This window comes from Canis lupus, chromosome 17, assembly GCF_003254725.2.
Source record: "Canis lupus dingo isolate Sandy chromosome 17, ASM325472v2, whole genome shotgun sequence".
Classification (NCBI taxonomy): Eukaryota; Metazoa; Chordata; class Mammalia; order Carnivora; family Canidae; genus Canis; species Canis lupus.
This window is the reverse complement of record NC_064259.1, coordinates 12690530-12713372: the sequence shown is the minus strand read 5'-3', so window position 1 is coordinate 12713372 and position 22843 is coordinate 12690530. Positions and strand designations below refer to the sequence as shown.

Sequence of the window (22843 nt, the reverse complement as noted above, 5' to 3'; positions counted from 1 at the left end):
AGTTGTGTCATTGAGAATTCTTTCTCTGGACTCCTAATTTTAAAAAGTAATGACTTTAGAGCTTGGTAATCCAAAGTTTGAACCCCAGCCACTCATTTGCCGTATGACCTTGAGCCAGGTCTTAACCTCCCTGACCTCAGTTTCTTACGCAACATGAGGAGATGGCTCCTCTCTTGTATTGCTATTGAAAGGGTCAGGTATAATTTGTATAAATGTCCAGCATGGCCCCTGATTTATAGGAGGCATTCAGTAAATGGATATTGTGGTTGCTATTACTTCTATCATTATTTTTGCTTATAATAGTAACTTTTTTAGTATTACCCCACTTTTTTCTTGCATTTCTTTTTCTTCTATACTAGGCTGTAAAAACACCTGGAGAAAGGTTTTGGACTTTGGATTCCCTAAGCAATTGACTGGTATCGTGCCTAGTAAACACTTGGTAATTTTTTTTCCCTGAGGGTAACTGATAGGCAATTACATGGTCACTAAAAATGTAGAATTGAGAGAGTAATTTCCTGTCCATTTCTCTGATACTAATTTTATCTAATGTTTTACATGCTATATAGAGTTTTCTAGAACTTCACAAATGGGAAAACAGATAAAGTTCAACCGTAAAAGGGATAGGCAATTTCTGCATATTTCAGAAAATTCTTAATCCTGTATATGTTGCCCGGAAATGGATATAGGATGCTATAAAAAGAGGGATACGATGTGGGGAAACTCTTTGACTCAGGCTGTGTATTTGTCTCGTAATTATTTGTTTTGACCAAGGCCTCCTTCTCGTGGGATTAATACTATCTAAATGGAGGGTGTACTGCAAGGCTTTTTTTAAACCAGAGATTATGAAAAATTAGAGTGCGTAGAAATCACATGGAAAGGCTCAGATTGCAGGATTCTAAGCCCAGAGATCCTGATTCAGAATTTCAATTCTGCTTAATGTCTGTTGAGAGATTGAGGTCCTGCCCAGCCCACCACCCCAGCTTGGGCCCCTGTCCTGCTCATATGAGGGCCATGTTAGCCAATACTGTCACCTGATGATGTGGCTTTCTGAGCCAGCAGGTAATTGTCTATTGGCCCTTGCAAGCAGAGCCATGGTTCAGGAATTTACTAATTACCATTCCCTGTTGACTGATTGTCCACATTTATTGTGTATATACTTGGACACATTTTAAATCAATTTAAATCCCAGGTCCACAGCCACTTATCTGAGTGGCTGCACACGATATATTTATTGCCACCACCACCATTACCTGCACCGCTGAAGGCTGCCACTACTAATCATCACAGCTGCAGAAGCATCCACTGTCTACTGAAGCTACCACATGCCAGGAGCCTCAGGAGGCTTTAAAGTGTCCCTTGGAGGTGGATTAATTCCTTACTGTGACACAGAATCCTTGATTCAGAGAGATTAAGTATCATGCTCAAGGTCACAGTGTTGGGAAGCAGCAGAGATTTGATTCAAATCCAAATCCAGCTGGTTCCCAAACCCCTGCTACTTCCTCTAAAATTAAGGAAAGGCAAATTATGTCTTTTCATTATTTGTGCCAGGTCAGTATTAGTTGCAGTATTTCAAATCTGTCTGTAGGAGAGAAGACACAGTTTTGCCTTTTCTCAAGGTGAGACTTGAGAATGATTTTTCATATTTATTATTCATATGTCATATTCATTCTCTCGTTCTTTTAGTGCAGAGATTTGGGGTGAGGCCAGGTGAATTGGTGTGCCACACAGGGGGCATAACCATCCTCAGGCACAGGCTCAAGTCTGGATTCCAAATGCAACTGTTTGAAGACAAGAGAAAAAATACAACCTTTTGAAGTCCTCCTTTCCTTGCTAGTTGTTAGACCAAAGTAATACTATTTGCTAGACATGTCCTGGAGACGTTAGAAATGGAGCAGCATCACCAGCAGTTTGTCTGCGGAAGAAGCCTGATAGTCGGGGAAGAATGGGACAGCTCAGAAGCCGCTGGAATCACAGAAACACCTTCTACTGCATTGCAGAGTCCGAGGAGCTAGAGGAAGGAAAACAACAGCCAAGAGAGTGTGAGCCAGGGCTCTGCTGGCAAACCGGTAAAATGCAGCTGCCTTTCCAGACACGCAGGGAGAGTGTATGCACAGAAATAATGCAAAGAGAACATTTGCATCTCTCTCATAAGATGAGCAGAAAACAACCCTCCCTCAGGGGGAAAAAAAAAGGTTTCAGATGAGAACTTCCTGATGGTGGAGAATAAAATGACAAAAATAAATTCTTATATTGAGAAAGCAGGATGTGAGTGCACACCGAGGAATGACCCCTGAGAAAAAGCACTCACCTCTAGAAACCACTCAGCAGTGGGTGCTGGGAAGAATAGGATGTGAGAGGGTGGCAGGCACATGTGCCTCCAGATGCCAGGGGTCCTGAGGGACAGGCTTCTGGAAACACCCTCAAGGTCACTTCTCAGGTTGTATTTATTTGTTTGTTTGTTTATTTATTTATTTGGTCTCCAGCCCCTCCTGAAATGCAGATATGATACCTGCAAAGTTTCACAGTTTAGAGGAAAGAAGATCCAGATTAGAACAGGATCTTATTCCCTGAACAGTCCTTGTCCTCTCTTGGCCTCAGTTTATTCTCTCTATCAGAAGGTATATGGACTCTCTCAGTGCTTCTCAAACTCTGTGCATAGGAATTACCTTATATCTCATCAAATGTGGATTCGGACTCAGAAGTTCTGGAGTGGGGCCTGAGACTCTGCATTTGTAACTACACCCCAGATTCGCTGCTGTCCATACTTCCAACAAGCATGGGACCAGATTTTCTTTAAAACCTCTTAGCTTTGACATTGGGTTAAGAAGAGAAGGAAACTAGGTGCTTTGATAGCTAGAATTCATTAATCTAAGGATTTTAAATGTTTTTAAAAGTTTCAATCCATTTATTCATTCTAATACTCACTGGGCTACATTATTTAGTGGTACCCTTCCAGGAGCTGAGAATACAGTGGACAAAAAGATCGCCAAGGTCACTGCCTCGTGGGGGTCTAGTGGAAGGAGACAGGTGATAAACAAAAAGTGAAGATGGTAATTCAGACTGCAAGGGAGGATGTTCTCACATAGCTTCTATGAAGGCATGGACTTTGCCCTTGTGTTCACCTGTTCCCACTGCCTAGAAAAGCATCTGACACATAGTAAGTACTTAAGAATTATTTTCTGAACAAAGGAATAAGCCAGTTGTATTAAGTGCTATTTTAAAACGACATAAAATGGAATGATGTGATTCAGAAAGACCAGGAGAGTAGTGTGGGCATATTTTAGATAAGGAAGCAGAGAAGGCCACTCAAAAGAGGTGGCATTTGAGCCATGCAGCACATAATAAGGAGTAGACCATGTGCACGTTGACTTTCTAGACAAATGGAATGGCAAGGTCAAAGGACGTGAAATGTGTTTGCTTAGCACATTCAGGACTTAGCAAGGTGCCCTGCAGCAGGAGAGGCTGGTGAGGACCAACCTCAGGGGCAAGGGAAATGCAAAAACCTCAGATGGAGGTCGGCAGGGACAAAACCATTTATGGTCTCCATGGTCATGGTAGGAAACATGCATTTTATTGAAATGCCAGGGGAGATCATAGAAGCTTTTCAGAGAGAGACAGACATAATTCCTATTTAAAAAATGCAAGTCTGGCTGTTGTTGGAAGATATAGGGAGGCAAGGGTGAAGGAGGCACCAGGAGGCCATTCCTATTGGGGGATGTTCCAGATCAGGGGCTACTCCAGTATTGAAGGCAATAAATGATGGTAGTTGTAGAAGGGCAGACCTAGCAGAGATGGAGAGCCAAGGTTGGCCTGGCAGGATTGGCTACTGGATGAGATATTGGCTGGAATGGTGGGTATGAGTGGGTGGGGAGGAGTAAAAGAAATCATGAAGAATTCTCTGAGCAAACTTTTTCTTGATGTAAGAATATGGGCATCTTTATAAGTCAGATTTTCTATTTTTGGACAACTAATTTGTAGGCAGAATTTCCATATATTGAGTTTAAACCTGTCTCCTGGAAACGTCTCTCACTGATCTGAGACCTAGCTTTTGAAATTACAGCATCCAAGTCTACAGTCTCTTCCTCCCAACACTCTCCAAATGTTTAAAGGCAGAGATTATAGCCCCCCTTTCTCCCCTACACAAATACCATGGACCATGAGTCTGCTTCCTCAATGCTAAATATGTTTCAATTAAGACTGAGATTATCTCTTCAAATGAAGTCTCATATACCTGAATAAGACTCCTTTAATAATTTTAAAGTTACTGGAAAGTCAAGAAGTCAGACAAAGATGTCACTAAGGGAAATATTGCCTAGCAAGGAAGAGGAGAGACACAGCATAGTTGGGAAATAATTTTTGGAAAAAAATAAAACCATTTCATGTTCACAACCAATGAGCTGAGACACACCAATAAACATCAATATCACTTTCAAAACTAGTATAAAGTTAAATTGAAACTTTGAGGAAAGTGACACTGAATAATGACTCACTCAGCTTAGATTTGTAGCACATTTTACAGGGAAAAAAATCTGCTTAAGAGGAGTTATGTTTCCTAATTCAAAGGGGTACATGTGGGCAGCCCCAGTGGCTCAGTGGTTTAGTGCCACCTTCAGCCCAGGGCATGATCCTGGAATCCCGGGATCGAGCCCCACGTCAGGTTCCCTGCATGGAAACTGCTTCTCCCTCTGTCTGTGTCTCTGCCTCTCTCTCTCTCTCTGTGTGTGTGTGTGTGTCTCATGAATAAATAAATAAAATCTTTGAAAAAAAACAAAGGGGTATGTGCATCCCTATGTTTACTGCAGCATTATTTGTGATAGCCAAATATGGAAGCAGCTCAAGTGTGCATCAGCTGATGAATGGATAAAGAAGATGTGGCACATGCACGCACACACACACACACACACACACACACACACACACAGGAGTATTATTAAGCCACAAAAAATAATGAAATCTTGATGTTTCCAATGACAGGGGTGGAGCTAGACAATGCTAAGCAAGTAAGGCAGTCGGAGAAAGACAAATACCATATGATCTCACTCATACATGGAATTTAAGAAATAAAGAAAACAGAGGAGGAAAAATAGAGGCAGGCCAAGAAACAGATTCTTAACTGTAGAGAATTAATAGTGTCCAGAGAGGGTGGGTGGAATGGTGATGGGATGAAGGCACGCACTTGTCGTGATGAGAACAGGGTGATGCATGTAATTGCTGAATCACTATATTGTACACGTAAAACTAACATAGCACTACATGTTAGCTAACTGGAATTAAAATAAAAAACTCTTAAAAAGCGGAGTATTTCTAAAGCTCTGAGTAATAAAATAGCAAATAAACAGTAGAAGAGGAAATTTCAGCTGAAGAGCTGAGGCTATAGCTGAATGGTTCATCACATCTTCCATTAAAAAAAAAAAATCACAATTTTCAGTCAATTTACTACCATGGAGAGAAACATTAGAAAAAGCTTAATGTTTCAGGCTTAACTGGAGCCAAAATTCAACGATTTCCCATTAATAGCAATTCTGCTCTCTGCCATCAGCTTGGAGCGATTTGTTGCCACTCTGTCAATTTCTCCTTCCAGATGCTGCTGAGTGGATATTCTTCTTAGAGATCGGGATTCTTAATTAAAAGTGCCAGGAACCATAATATCTTCAGGGCAATGTTATGTTGGATAGAGGCTTGTTAATATGGATGGTTCAAATGGATAAGGCAAGGTTGGGCTTCCACAGAAGCAGGGAATTTGCTTTTAAAACTCATAGGCAAGACCAAGCGGAAGTCTGTATTCTGGCCTGTAAATCCAGGTATCCTTGTCTGTTCACCTCAAGCCTCCCCAGGTGTTTATAAAAAATTTCCCTTCCACTGAGGACTTTGCCAACTCCTTCAAAGTGATGAGAGGACTGTTTGGAGAAGGAAAAGGGAGAGGGCAAAGGGAACATCCAAAGCTTCTATTTTAGGAGGTAAATGTTCTGGATACTTAAAAACGAGGAGAGGCAGAGGAAGTCATAAAAGTTGGGTATAAAGTGAGGGATCTTAAATTTAATAGGAGGCTAACAGGTGTGTCTGAGGTGTGCTTGTTGTTAGAGCTGTTTCATGATAGAGCTTATTTCAAGCACTTAGTGTGACGGAGCACAGTCACGTGCGGACATGCACATACACACAGAGAGTTACGTACCAGGATGTGCACCTAACACACACATATATAGACACGATGCTGTCATAAACAACAGGCAACTTTGTTGAGAAGAGAAAGAAAGAAAGAAGAAAAGAAACTTTTCTTTCTCTTTGTTTTATTTTTTTAAAGATTTTTATGTATTTATTCATGAGAGACACAAATAGAGAAGCAGAAACATAGGCAGGGGGAGAAGTGTGTTCCGTATGGGGAGCCCAATGAGGGACTCAATCCCAGGCCCCCAACCTGAGCCAAAGGCAGGTGCTCAACCACTGAGCCACCCAGGTGCCTCTTTCTCTTTGTTTTAATCAGAGATGGTCTTTGTAATCAAGAAAATGGTTAAAATACTCAGTTCAAAGAACCAACTGAGATAAGACTACTGGGAATATACTATCTTCTTGGGACCTTTGTTGTTATTTAGAGATTCTTTGTTCTACTTTCCCTTTTCTTTGTCATGTTTGCTGTGATGCTAAGCAATATTACAATGTTAACAGTCAATAGCAACCTTTGCTGCTATCTTGCTTTCACACATCTTCCTTGGTTTTAGTGACTGGATGAGCAATTGCTATCACATGCTTGGACTGACTAATGAGTAAGGCAGCCTTACATGTCTGTAGAAACTGTAAAAAGCAACGAGGCCAGGAATCATAGATTTCTCTGTCATCTGACATCATAGTTCTTGCTTCTGAGTGTTCTTTACTGACTGCCCTGTGGAGACCATACACTAGATCTTTGATGATTACCAAACAGAGTGAAGAGAAAGGAGTATTAGCCAAGACCTTGGCCTTCTTCCAAGGTTACTTCCAGTTTTATATTCACTGATGTGTACAGTGGTACTTTTGTAAAAAGTGCCCTCTGGGTAAATATCTTATCTCCCCTCTTTTTTTTCACAAGGAGACATTTTAGATTTCAGTCATCTTTTTGGAAAACTCATAAATAGGAAAGAGGAACAAAGGAAGAAGTAGTTTTATTTAAATATGAAAACAACTCCATTAAGATTTAGGTAGTTGACGGAAAAGGAGGTCCATGCTGTAGAGACACATCTGAGAGTCAAGGATAGTACAGATGTTTGGGCACATCAAGTGTGGGATAAATTGTCAGGGACAGAATAGATGGAAACTCATTGAGCTGTGAGGATTTAAACAGAAAGGCAAAGCAGTAAGCATAGTGCCTGGTGTACAGTAAACCTTACCAACCACTAACAGTTCTCATCACAGCACGGCAGGATTCTGGTTCCTAGAATGGTCATCCTTCCTAAGTTTTCTTTGGGCGCTGGCTTTCTATTGTAGCTTTAGCCTTGGCACCTTTGCTCCTGCCCTGTTACTCAGAGATACCTTGTCATCTCAGGCTGATCCAGCATCCTGCTTCCTTTTGCAACTCAGTTCCCCATAGATCTGCTTTCTTCTCTCTCCAGGGTAGGAAAATAGAGACTTAGAGGAAAATAAGATACAGGAATTTCTAGGCACCCCCAGGACTCATCTTAATGAAGTACCACCAGGAAGTGATGTCTATATGTGACTATCTTCTCTGTGCTATTTATATTTCCCAGTAAACCAGGCTGCTGGATTCCAGGGTCAACTGATTCTACTGTAAGTGCATGTGCAAAAGAATTTCCTTTTCAGTAGGTCGGTTTAGGAAAGCAAGTGCCTTCATCACCATTCAGAGTGATATCCGACATGTTACCATTCAAATCCTGGAACCTTTGTGATGTCATTGACCTAAAAACTCTTTGAAAAGTGTGGATACATATACAGGCCTGGATCTTTATTTGGCAAATTGGAAATACTTACTATTCCTCAAAAATTTCTAAAACTTTCTACTTTTACCTCCCCTGAAGATCTTATTTTTATTTCAGATTGATTCGATTTAGTAGAAGTCATTGGAGGCAGCTTTATGTACATTTTAATGAGGGCTGATAGTTCATCTAGAGATTGAAGACTGGTTTGGATTTGTGGCTGTTAAGCTGCAGGCTTTCTATGTAAAAATTGAGAAATAAACTTCAGAGGTTTACTTGAATGAATTTTGAATAAATTTGGTTTCTCTCAGAGACTTTTTTTTTTTACTTATATTTATATAAAATCTCAGTTCCTCGGTTAACTTTAGTTAAAGGTAGGTGGTCAAAGGTCAAAGTAACCCATCCCTAGAGTGGTACATTGTGTTATCTCAGTCTCACTGTTGACCCTTAGTCCCTAAACTGAAAAATTGCACGACAGCAGGAACAACTTCTGATCTATTCATCATTGCATCTCCTACATCTTCTATTGTGTCTTCATGTGGTAGGTGATTAATAAATGTATGCTAATCAAATAAATGCTGATTAAAAAAATATCCTATTTTACATATCCTCTTGAAGTATTAGTTTTAACAAGTTTATTTAAACATAAATTTTTCCACACTTATTCTTAAAATTTAACACCATTGGATCTTGTTTTCTCTCCTTACATGTTTTAGTAAGAAAGGTTTTGGTTAGCATACGAGTATGGTGGAAAGAGCATTAAACATGGACACAGGAGAGCTGAGCTCCTACCCTATTCTGCTAACAACTGACCTTATATTTGGTAAAATGGTTTCATCTCTAGGCCTCATGAAAGCTAACAATGATAGAGAGTTCAGAAAACTTCCCAAATTCTTTCTGGTCTCTAGGTAGAATGTATTTACCTCATTGTCTTCTTCAGATGAGTCTAATAGCTATCTCCCTCCTGAGCACAATGTAACTCTTCAGGAAAAACTGATTGCACTGGGGGTACCTGGGTGCCTTAGTTGGTTGAATGTCCAACTCTTGGTTTCATCTCATGTCATCCTCCTGGAGTGGTGAAAGTGAGCCCCACATGGAGCTCCACACTCAGCCCCACATTAGGCTCGGTGCTCAGTGAGGAGTCTGCTTTGGATTTTCTCTCTCCCTCTGCCCCTCCCCTGCTCTCTCTCTAAAACAAATAATAATAATAATAATAATAATAACCCCAACAAAACTGATTGCACCAGTTGCAGAAGAAGAAGCAACCATCCCAAACAATAAGATCATTGTAGTGGATGTTGTGCAAGTTGGTGTGGCATGTGCCATTAGCATTCTGGAAAAATCTCTGGCAGATGAACTTGTGCAATGGACGTTTTGGAAGAAAAACTCAGAGAAGAAATGGTAGTTCTGAAACATAGGAACTAATTTCTTCAGACACCTAAAACTGTGGCAGACAAGGATTACTCTATAACTGCCAATTCTAAGATTGTGTTGGTAACTAGCAGGAAGGAGAAGGCCGTCTCAACCTGGTGCAGAGGAATATTAATGTCCTCAAATTCATTATTCCTCAGATAGTCAAGTACAGTCCTGATTGTATCATAATTGTGGCTTTCATCCCAGTGGATATTCTCACATATGTTACCTGGAAACTAAATGAACTACTCAAGCACTGTGTGATTAGAAGTGGGCATAACCTGGATTCTGCTAGATTTCACTATCTAATGGCTGAAAAACTTGGCATTCATCCTAGCAGCTGCCATGGATGGATTTCAGGAGAACGTTGCAACTCAAGTGTGGCTCTGTGGAGTGGAGTGAATGTAACAGCAATTTGTCTCCAGGAATGAAATCCAGAAATGGGAACAGACAATGACAGTGAAAATTGGAAGAGAGTGCTTAAGATGGTGGTCGAAAGTGCCTATGAAGTCATCAAACTAAAAGGATATACCCTTGGGGCTTTTGGATTAAGTGTGGTTGATCTCATCCACTCCATGTTGAAAATCTATCCAGTGCTCATGCAATGTCAGTGATGGTGAAGGGAATGCATGCCATGGGGAAGGAAGTCTTCCTGAATCTTCCTTATATCCTGAATGTTTGGGGATTAACCAGTGTTATCAACTGAAAGCTGAACGATGATGAAGTGGCTTAGCTCAAGAAAAGTGCACATACCTTGTGGGACATCCAGAAAGACCTAAAAGACCTATAACTTCTGGCCTTTAAGCTGTAGAGCTAGAAAAACTAAAATATGACTAACCGTGAGTCTTTAGTTTTCATCCACATTCATGGATCACCATTCACTTTTCTCTTCCTTAAATAAGCAAATGTGCACTTATGGACTCAAAGCCCATGCTTGGTTTAATGCTTGCAATGTGAGCCCTTGAACAAATAAATTAACCATCATAGTGTGCTTCTAAAAAAAATAATAATATATTTACCTCAGCTTTCCTCTCTGCTTAAGTTATGGGATATCTAAATTTTTAAAATGTGGAGAGAAAGTATCTTTCTTAACTGATCACAGGTCTGTAATCACAACTTCAGTTATGTTTTGGATGTCCTGGCACACAGAAAAATATCAAGGGAAGTATTAATTTTAATTTATTCACCTTCTGCTCGTTACAAACCATGTGATCTGGATTAAGTCATTTCATTATTCTGAGCTTCGATTTCTTTGTCTGCATATTAAAAGACTCAACTAAATCAATCTTCAACTCTTTTTTTCCAGCAGTGCTATTCTGTTTCTAGATTCTTTCAAAGCTACTGTGACTTGTCACTGGTATTCTTATTCTCATCCAATTATCCATTTATTCAGCAAGTCTGAATGAATACCTGGTATGTACAAGGATTATGCTAGGAAGTAGTTACAAACAAATGACATGCATTCCATCCATAAAGGTTATCGTTTCCGTTTTTTCCCTTTCCTGAATTTACCCTAGAATATCTAATATCCATTAAGAGATGTACAGAGGAATATAAATAAGGACAAAAGGCACATCTTCATGTATAAGAGAAATATCCCGAGTAAGGTGGTACAATCTAGCAGAGGATGGGAAGTAATGATAGGCACAGAGCTCAGTTTTTAAGTCAGGTTTAAACATTGCTGGGGTTTTTCTTTCATTTTAGAGATTTTTGGTTTTTTGGTTTTTTTTTTTTTGGCTTTTCTTGTGTTCTGATATATCCTTCTTTTAACATTTTTACCTATCTTAAAAATTCTTTTAAGGCTTTACTTATTTAAAAGAGATTGAATAAATGAGAGAGAGAGAGAGAGAGAGAGAGAGCATGAGTTGGGTGAGGGAGAGGGAGAAGTCGGCTGAGGCTTGATCCCAGGGCACTGGGATCATGACCTACACTGAAGGCAGATGTTTAACCAATTGAGCCACCGAAGCATCCTCAAAATTTTTATTTTTTAAGTCATTAGTAATTTTATAGTTATGGGGTCAGAGGAAACTAAATGAATTTAAGTCCCAATTGGTACTCAGTTTTAAAAATTTGATAAATCTTTCTGTTTCTCACTGATTTTTTATATTGCCTTATTTTTTAAAAAGATTTGTTTATTTATTCATGAGAGACACAAAGAGAGAGGCAGAGACATAAGCAGAGGAAGAAGTAGGTTCCTCACAGGGAGCCCGATGTGGAACTCGATCCCAGACCCTGGGATCATGCCCTGAGCCGAAGGCAGATGTTCAACCGCTGAGCCACCCAGGCGTCCCAATATTGCCTTAATTCCATGGAAAATTTTAATGCAAGAAATGGTCTACTGCTGGAATATTTACCCTTCTCCATCAGGATCTACAGATTAATTTGATAATGTCATCATTTTGTCTTTATGCTATATTTAATATATTTTAAGATAATTTTTATCAATTCTATATATATATATAAACTTATGTATATATTTAGGTGAATTTACAGCTTTTTAAATAACTAGTAAGAAAAAATACTTGTTGGGCTTATATTTTAAATATGGAGAATTGATACCTTAAGAATATTTAATTTTCTTTTAGAAACAGGATACATTTGTTCACTTATTCAAGTGTTTTTTTATAACTTCCAGTTGTAATTGTACTTTTTCTTATTGAGGTCATGCCTTATTCTCACTAGGTTTATTCATGAATATTCTCTCTCTCTCTCTCTCTTTACTGCAAAGAAGTAGTAGAAAGCAAAAATATGCTTTAAACAGCTTGTCAGGAAACATAGTGTCATAAATATTTCAATTCTCTTCTGAAGGAACATATTGAATATTGTGATAATATTTGGCCAACTTACTTAGTCCTAAATCATCCATTTAATATCTTGGCAGTTCTACCTACTGAACTGATGATTTTCTGAGTTATGAGTATCCTGGATAAGAATACAAATCGCTTGACGTTCGAACATATATTAGTAAATAACATTGTAGAAATAGGACCTGTTTCAACTGTCTGCCATGTCATCCTGGAAAACAGCTGCTTTTACTATACCTCAGCTGATATGAATTAAATAGCCTTAATTAATATGAGGAGAATAAGTGCAAAGGTGTTTGAAATAACTAGATAGTAATAATGATACCACCTAGTCATGGAACATTTACTAAATACTAAGATGGGCACTTCACATACATTGAGTAGCAATACCCTAATAAAACAGACATTAGGATGGGGCTCCTGGGTGGCTCAGTGGTTGAGCATCTGCCTTTGGCTCAGGGCATGACCCGGGGTCCTGAGATAGAGTCCCACATTGGGCTCCCTGAGGGGAGCCTGCTTCTCCCTCTGCCTATGTGTCTGCCTCTCTCTCTGTGTCTCTCATAAATAAATAAATAAAAATCTTTTTAAAAAAAGACATTAGGGCTTCATTTTACAAATGAGCAGTCTACTCAGACCATCCAGCCCAAACCTACTCCTATCTGTCTCCAAAGCCTATGCTCATATCCACTGTGGATACTGCCTCCCTTTAAGTAGAAACTAAATACTTGAATAGAAAAGTCTGAAGCATCTGCCAGGACATTAAAAATGTCTCTAGAATTTGGTCCCTGCACAAGGAAGAAGCTCCCAATTCTTTCTAGATAAGAGCCGCAAAGACAAACAATAGCTGTTGGATCCCATATATACCAAAATTTTAACATAATTTATAAAAACAAATTAACAGAAAATGGAAACCTTCACCTTCCCCAGCCTTCAATACAAATATTCTCCTTCTCTCCCTCCCTCTCTCTCTCACATGCACAAACACACACACACACACACACACACACACACACACACACTGAATATCAGCTTTATAAAGAGTACAGTTACTCTTCCAAAGTCAGAAAAATAAAATATTTTACCTGTACTATTTTACCAAAATAAAAATGATTTTTAGGTCATAGTTTTCTGAAATCAGCAGAATGTGTTAATTTATTAAGGATATCTCTGGAAAACATCACTTAAACATTTTTTTCCCAAGAATGAATAAGAATCCAAAGCCTATTAAAAAGAGTGTGAGTGTAGGGCACCTGGGGCTCAGTGGGTTGAGCATCAGACTCTTGAGCTCATGTCATGACCTCGGGGTCCTTTGGGCTCTGTGCTCAGCCAGAGGTCTGCTTGAGATTCTTTCTCCCTCTCCTTCCTCTCTACCCCTCCCTCTGCTCATGGATGCATTCTCTTTCTCTCTCTCTCTCTTTCTTAAATAATTAGATAAATCCTTTTGAAAAAGAATATGAGTATAATTCACATAAGTACTTACTAAAGCATATAAAGGGTGCTTAGTTTAGGAAAAATAGTAATTGTCATCCACTTGAGTAGATGCTAGAGTATTGCATTCTTACAAAAAAAAGTATATTTATGTATTTATGTACCAGTATAAGATAAAGATATTGGGTTTGGTTAAAAATATTTCCCCTTAGCTCTCTCTATTCAACTAATATTTTGGAAAAACATTCTAAAGATCACATGCTTTTCCATGGAACTCATTGTATGCTGTTGTAACTGCCTGGCCACAGTACTGGAGACATGACATCTGAGATCCTACTAGTATTGCTAGGGTCCAGCAGAGGTCCTGATTCATAATAGATGTAAGTACATGTTTTATCATATGATTAATTAGTTATTCAGCTGACAAGACTACTTGATTTACTAATGTATTTTAATATGCCTGGTAATATTTATCCAGGACATAGTAGTGACTCAGAAGTTAATAAATTAACCTGCTAGAGCTGCTGAGATGTTAAAAAGATGACAGGGAGCAGAATAAGCTGGTCAGCTAATATAGTCCTTGCAATTAGGAGACGTCTTTTAAGTTTTTCGCAACAGGAAACATTAAGAAATCCCCTGGTAGAAGGCAGGATTTGCTCTGGGGAGTGGTTTTGTTCTTTGGCAACACTAAAATAAACAAATAAAATAACCTAAAATATGTGAGTCCCATTTCAGAAGAAAATATGTGTTTGAGATGTTAAATACACATATGTGCAAGGATGCACCTATTAAATATGTATATATACACATATATGTGCATATGCATATATACAGATACTAGTTTTGTCTTTTAAGAAGGGTACTATTTTGAATCAGCTAACTGCTTTGCTAGCTGGAATTTCTGAGCCAAGAATACCAACCTCAAATCACATTGCATTTTTGCTTCATGCTCTATTTTCTCTTTCCCTAAGCCTCAAGATATCAAAGCAGAAAAAATGTAAGACTCTTCCTTTTGACAGTTTGCATCTCTTTCCTAAGGAAGACATAATTTATGAACCAGTGTTTAAACATATTAATATAAAGTTACGAAGCAATAATTAGAACCAAAAAAAGAATTCAGGTATATAGACTCAACCAGTTGATACAAATGAATCAGGAGTACCTTAACGGCCTGTGTGCAGATCTGTGTTTTGAGAGCTATAAATATTTCGGTGGTACTGGTAGTGTAGCTGAGCACACTAACTTGTTTCTCTTCCTGCCCCATTAGAATTTATTAAGGGAGAGTGATTTATAAAAGTTTTCCTGAAAGACCAAAGCCATACTGTTTTCTACAAATAAATGTTAAAGATTATGGTGGAGATTAATATTTGCATCCTCAATAGACACTCTTCCATCTTTCTTATTAACAGAGCCCTACAAGGGGAGAAGCAATGATGGAACCAGTACAAATACATATTTATATAATATATTTATGCATGTGTGTATGTGTGTATATGAAAAATCCCAGCCTCCCTTGCAGATGGGATGATGACACAGCAGTGGTGTTTGTCTTTGAGATATAACACATGTGACATCCACTGTGGTGGAACGGTGCTCTTTGCAATATAAACAGAAGTTACTGGGTAGGGCTTCCAGAAACGAAAGGCAAACTTAGTTGGCTCATGCCCCTTTTCCTTGACTAGGACACACATCAACTAAGTTTTCCATGAATACAGCAGCAGCTAGGGAACAGCAGTAGCTCTCTTAACACAGCCTGGAAGGAAAAAGCAGAGAGTCCCAGAGACTTTGACGAGCCTCTGAACCAATACTAACCACAGCTTGCTACCAGAGTTTGTAGTTTCATGAGGCAAAAAGGGACTAAAGCTACCTTTCTTCTACTTGCCAGGATTTCTGTTACCCAGAGGGAGCAAACTAATTGATAAAATGTATCTCTAGATAAAAATATCTTCAGAAATCTGGAAAAAGATTGACGTCTGGAAACCAGCAATGCACGAGCCAGTATATTTTGGTCTTACAGTCACAGTTTTTTTTTTTTTTTAAGAAGAAACACATTTTCATTATTAAAAAAAATGTCATTTAGCCTTTTTCGGAAGTAAGTTTTTCAATTTTTATTTAGTTTTCCTTTGGTCCTGGGTTGACTTATGGCTGAAAAACTGAATTAACTTCAAGACCCTGATTCTGTTTCTTTTTGATATGGCTAAGGTGGTAATACTGACAAAACTAAATATCCCTGGGGGCAGTGAGTGTAAGCCTGAGTGTGGTTCACAGTTCCATTGAGAATACCATGGTGTGGTTGCTCATCTTTGCCTCTCTCCATTTGCCTACTTTGGAGTTTGCTTGCATAATCCTATCTTTACCCATGCCTTGTTGCCTTGTAACCATTTACCCTCATGGCTTTGCCCTCATGGGTCTGTGAGCTCACTGAGGGTAAGGGCAATGTTTTATTGATATATATATTCCAAATGCCCATCACAGAATAGAGTCCGTGGATGATACTCAGTAAATGCATGTTGGATGAAAAAAAATGCCTAAATTAAGATCATCACCAGAATGTGTTGGCTCTCTCTTGTAGGGACTGAGCCCCTTCCAGCATTAGGGAAGGGCAAAAATCTGTGCTTCCTACAGAGGTGAGGTGTGGACATAAAGGATGGCATGGATTCATCATATTCTCATGGGGTCTTGGATCTGATCCCTGATCACCTTGGAGCCACTGAGCTGAAACAAGTAGTGGTCTGAGGAGCAACAGGCTGTAATTTGTTATGTCTTTTCCAGACCTTTTCTGAGAAAAAGCCAGTGGCCAGAGAAACTTGTTCAGAAGGCTGTGTGACATGGAGGAAAGGTCATCGGGTGGGGGGGGGGCAGTTACAGAGCCAACAACTTGTATCTAAAAATGTATTATGTCACTCTTAACCTTTCTGAGTCTCTCTTCTCCTCTCTCCAAGATGGGGATCGTGTTAACCACACAGGGCCAATGTAAGAACTGGAAGAAGCCATACATTGAAAGTGCATGCTTGCCCCACAGAAGCCACTTAATAAAAGGGAATGATAAAAAAAAAAAGGAATGATAATGCTTTATTGTCATACTGGTGTTATATAAAACAGTGTCAGCAGTTTGGAGGGGATGTTTCTGGAATGAATGATGAGGAAAGCTTATACTTTAGGCTAAAATACCTCTGGAACTTGACTTCATTTAGAGTATAAATTGCAGCATAAATCAAGGAACTTCCCATACTCTGCAGTTATCTCTACTGCTCAAACCAGTAACTGGAGGCCAGGAGCAGTGCCAGGACCCAGCAAGTAACATCAGCTGACCCCCCCACCCCTTTCCCCTGGGACCTTGCACACCAAGGAAAGATGAGAAGAAGCCAGGTACTATTGTTTTCATCAACTTCTTCTTTGCCAATGCCCCTTTTCCCTTGCTTTCTGTGCTATTTTAAGAGATAGTGAATCAAATTATTTCAGCAAGAATAGGCTTTCACCCTGACATTTCAAAAAGATTGATGTTCATATTAATTATGGACCATCTCTGTCTCTCTCCACCAGCAGCTCTTTTATGTATTTTTTTTTCTTCCCACAAACACCTTTATTCTTTTTAAGTCACCTCCTCATCAAATTTCCAGGTTCTAGAAGATTTCTAGAGACTGAGAGTAAATTTTGGAAAGATAATAACTACTATTTACAGCTTTCTGTGACTTTTTCAATTCAGATATAATGACAGTGTCATTTCATTTCCCTGTTGTCATCCAACCTGCTACTTAAATCTGTAAAGGTTGAACAGATGTGTTTGTAAACATATTTATTCTCTTTATCTGTTGGTAAATAAACAGACCTTCCTAAGTTCCTTGTAGTAAAATATGAATCCAAGACCTCTGCTGCCCCATTCTCCCTTTCTCCTTTGCCCAGGACTCAAGACAATACCATTTGGACTTGTGACATTTGCTACATTCTTCTGGCTATCTGTGACCTTGCACAGGTTTCTGTCTGCTTTTAATAACCTCAATGCATCATTACTTTTGCTTTCTTCACTACTATTCATCTTATCATTATTGAATCCTTCTCTTCATTCCCACTCAAGCTATGATGAGTCATTTCCATGTTTACTTTGACAGCTGTTCCAAACCTTGACCTTATTGGTTCTAAATACCCTGTATGTCCACCCTACTTCAATCATGCCCTTCCAGTACTTGGGACCCCCTAGGAATGATCCAACTTTTAAGATTTTATGTTTAAACCTGCTATTCTCTAACAAGAATCTCCTACCATTCCTAGTGCATCCCATCAATGACTCTCACTGAGTAACTGAATCCTAGACCTTATCAAGATCTATGGTCTGCAAACTTCCATACATGTTCTTTATTTCTCAGCTTTATCCAATTTTTTTTTTCTGTATCCAGCTTATTATGCACCAGAGTCTTTCACATCAATCACCCTTGCCAATAGCGTGGGCTTCCCTCCCTATATCCTGGCATATTTACTTGAAAAATCACTAAAATGAAGCAATGGTCCAACTTCTTTGTGCATGAGCTTATGTCTGTGAAAACTACTGAATCAAAATACACAGCCATGTAGTTCAATGCCTCACATATGCAAGGTCACCAATACAAAATAGGACCTCAAAGACTCTTAACAAATTTCTATGCTTCCAGTTGCCCTTAACATTTTTAAGATAGTTATTTCAAAATTTCCTCCTATAATTCATTAATTCTCTTCAGAGACTGTCAGTAGGTGGTATCAACTCTTATTAGACAAACACCAACACACACACACACACACACACACACACAAATGGGGCCTTGCAGCAACTCCTTCAACTGTTGTCCTCCATACCTGCAAACACTCCTTCTGAATAAAGTGGAAAGATGTCCTTTCTTCAGGGTTAAGCTAACCTTCACCTTGACTTTGCTTTCATCTCCCTGTTCTTTCTCTCTCTCTACTTCCTGCACACACTCCTTTGGAAATCACCATGTGGATCATTCCCTTCCTCTTTGTAACTTTAGTCTCTTCCTTCTCTTCTTTTCCTCATTATATTGTTTATTTTAATTCCAATATAGTTAACATATAGTGTTATATTAGTTTCATGTGTACAATATAGTGATTCAATTCTATACATTACAATATATTTAAATGTGCTCAAATCTCAACTTAAAAAAAATCTCTATCCTTGCTTCTCTCAGAAGCAGACTTTCCCCCCCTCTCTTCATAGTTGTTTATTAAAAAAATATCATTAAGATTAGTGACCTGTTCTTCTCCTACTCACTCTTTGAAACTCCTGGAATTCATCTTGTGCCCCTTTATGACACTGGAAATCTCATCTCCACCAGAGACCTCCTTCTCGCTCATACTCATGGACACTTTTGACAGCTAGTGTTTGTTGACCATTCCACAGAGTAGGATAAGACGGGGCAGCCTCTCCAACCTGAAGCACATGGAGCCATAGATGACCTCTCTAACTCTGCATCCTTCCCCTGTCTCTATGTCTAGAGCCACATTTTCTCAAATCTCTCTCAAACCTATCCTGCCCATTTCTGGCCAGCCTATCTGCTGCCACTTCAGAGTGTTGTGCTCATCAGTTTCTGTGGAATCTGCAATGCCAGTTTAGTCTACCACAACCCCGCCAACCCACCCAATTGTTGCACACACCACAGCTAGAGAATTCCTAGCACATCCAGTCATTCCCTGATAAAAGCAAGCGAACAAAACACCTGACTCTCTTCTCATTGCCCTCAGAATAAAATCGCATCCCCTCAGTATAATTGACAAAGATGAAATCCCTGCTCTTATATGCAGCTTTATCCCACCCCCATTCCATTCTTGTGCTGGGCACTCAGTCATCTTAAAGGCCACTTGGCTTCCACAATATACTCCATCTTTCTCTCTCCCCAGAACCTCTGTACAAGTCTTTGTTCCTCCTGCCTCAAACATCTCCTCTCCATTTCAACCTCTGTGAAGTCCCCCACCTCCCAAGCACAACTGCTCATTTCTTCAACTGGGTAATTTCTCCTTAGCCTCTAGGTTTCCTTTGGATGCCAGTCCTTGAGTCTTAAAATAGACTTATGTAACCTTCAATTAATAGCAGGCACATCCTCTACTTACCCCCAGAACAGCTCCTCTTACATCCAGTTGTCAATGTAAATTACTAGATAGCAAATTCTTTGATGGCAGGGACAATGACTTGCTCAATTTTTTATTCCTAGAGCCTAGCTTAGTGCTTGGACATTGTAGGTACTAATAAAGGTTTGTTGACTGAATAACTATAAATGCAAGGGTATAAAGAGTGTTCATTGCAGGCAAATACATTTGTTTAGCATTTATATCCTTTGGACAATTCCTATACCCATTATAACTGTGATTATCACAACTTTGTTTTGCAAGCACTTGGTTTCAAACTTGCAAGAAGTTTTAAGTTTTAATGATGTCCAACTTACCACTATTTAACTTTCCATTTGGACCTTTCTGTGTACTCTCTGGGAAATCTCTACCTTCCCCAACTTGGGAAGATAGTCTACATTTTCTTCTAAAATTACCACAACATTAGCTTTTACAATTTAGATCTACCCTCATCCCAAATTGATTGTTGTGCGTAATGTTGAGGAGAAGTTGGGATTTTTTCCCCCATAAATTTATCAAGTTATTTCAATAGAAGTTTTTGAAAAAAACTTGCATTTTCCAACTTAATTTCCCTGGTATTTTTAATTCTTCAAAATCATTTAATCATATGTGCATGTGTCTTTTTTAGACTCTTTTCTGTTCCATTGAGCTTTTTCTCTACCTTTTAACCATATCACATTGTCTTGATAATGTAACTTTGCAGTAAATTTTAACACTAAAGAGTGAGTCCTCTAAATTTATTCTTCTTTTTAAATATTATTTTGTCTAAGGTAAATACTTTTCGTTTCCATGGAAATTTCAGAATAGCCAGTTTGTACCAAAAAGACGACTGAGGTTTTGTTGAATCTATGGACACTTTGGTAATATTGAATTTTTTAATTTATGAGAATAGTGTATCCCTCAACATACTTCAATCTTCTTCCATTTCTTGTAACATTGTATAGTTTGTATTAGAGGTTTTATATGTTTTTCTGATGTTTAAATTGTTCTAAAATTCATTTTCAAATTGATACTTGAATATGTAAATACAGTGAATTTTTAATTTTTTCCTTTTATCATTTGACATTGCTAAATTTATTTATTAGGATGAAAGTTTCTATATTTCTTGGGATATTTTCTTAAGTATTTGGTATTATTTTTTTTCTTTAAGTATTTTATAGAGTTTAACCAGGACAACATCAGGGCCTGAATTTTTCTTCATGAGAAAGTTATTATAAACTTTTTATTAAATCTAGTGCTATTTATATTTTCTATTGCTTCTTATAAATTGTTTACTAATTAGATTATTTTATTTAAGGGGGCATCTGGGTGGCTCAATGGTTGAGCACTCGCCTTTGGCTCAGGTCATGATCCCAGGGTCCTGGGATCAAGTCCCACATCAGGCTCCCTGCAGGGAGCCTGCTTCTTCCTCTGCCTATGTCTCTGCCTCTCTCTCATGAATAAATATTAAAATATTTTTTAAAAAGATTATTTTACTTAATATATAAAATTTATTGGCATAAAATTATTCATAATAGCCTCTACCATCATTTTAAGGTCTCTTTATAGCTACAATTATATGTTACTATCCCCTGGTCATTAATAACTTGTATTTTTTCATTTTTATTAATCCTAATCTGTCTTGCTGAGATTTAGCAATATATTTTATATATTGTTATTTAATAATCTTGTTATTATTTGTTTATATCTTTATTCTTTGTTTTCTAGTTCATTAATTACCACGTCTTTTAATTCCTCCCTTCCTCCTTTAGGGTAAATTTGTTTTTCTCTAGCTTCTTAAAATGAAAAATTTTTTTACAAATCTTTTCTCTTTTCTAATACAAGCATTTCATTTATAAATTTCCCACTAAACTCTGCTAGCTGTATCTACAAATTTTGATATGTTTATTTTTATTTTTTCAGTTTAAATTACTATTTTCATCATGGTTCCTTAGAAGTGTGTTCAACTTCTAAATGTGTGGACTTTTTTTATATATCTTATTTATATTGGCTTCTCATTTAATGCTGATGTATTCACACTATATGCTTTGTAAGATTTTTTTTTCCTTTTAAGGGTGGAGGGTGGAAGGGGAAAAGGAGAGAGAATCTGAGGCAGGCTCCCCAGCCAATGCAGAGTTTGACTAGGGGCTCAATCTCATGACCCTGAGATTGTGACCTGAGCTGAAATCAAAAGTCAGATAATTGAGCTATCCAAGTGCTCCGCTTGTAGGATTTTAATTTTTGAAATATATTTATAATTAATGGACTATATGGACTATCTTGGTATATGCACTTAAAAAGGAAATGTGTTTAACAGTTGTTTTGTGCATTGTGCTCTAAATGCATCAGGTCAAGTCATGCTGCATTTTAAAAATTTCCTATAGTCATTTTTTTTTTCCTACTTCTTACTAATTACTCAGATCCTCTTGTTATCCAATGTATTCTCAATGGCCTTTCACTGAGATACCTCATCCTATCTGTTTTTTGGGTGTCAGCCATGTCATTTGTGATGCAATGTGTGAAAACTGTTTCAGGAGATGTGCTAGAAGAGGCTGCTGCTGCCTCTTTGCTGTGGTTGCTCTTTCACTCCCTGTCTTATTGGTGTACCTCTTTCAGTCTCTCAATTCTTTTGACCTGTCTGGCAACTTCTGCACCTTCATGACCTCATGTTTTGGCAAAGGGCCCTATTTTGGGCTACAATTTCTTCCTATTCACTAATATTTTTTTTCTACTGTCATAAAATAAAGATTTGGGATATGAAATTCTCATAACCAACTGTTTTTCCTCAAATAAGCTTAAAAGCTTGTCTTTAAGATTAAAAAATAAAACACTCATATTGTGAACTCTTTTATCCTCCCCTCTTGGGCAATGGAAATCTCAGGCTCCAGAAACAGATCAATAGAGAATTTTAATAATCATAATTAAAAATGTAAAGGATGATTTATTTAATAGTACCCATGACACTACATAAAAAGTCATCCAATTATGGACAAAATAGAGTTGTGCCATGTATTTTATCAATTGCTGTAGAAAAAAAATATTAAGAATCTTTTGACCTTGAAGCATTAAGTCTTTGAGTGGCAAGAGTTTAAAATAGGCTTCCATATCTTTCTCCAGGAATCAATCACTACTGAATATGTAGTATATAATATTGAAAAATTATAATATTTTAAATTATTCAGTTTTCAATCTTATTATTCTCCTATA

The 22843-nt window shown here is 38.1% G+C and overlaps 1 pseudogene; it reads left to right on the top strand.

Annotated features, from left to right (window-relative positions):
- The first annotated feature begins 9135 nt into the window (after positions 1-9135).
- LOC112665012 (L-lactate dehydrogenase B chain-like) lies at positions 9136-10107 on the top strand (annotated as a pseudogene).
- The last annotated feature ends 12736 nt before the right edge of the window (positions 10108-22843 follow it).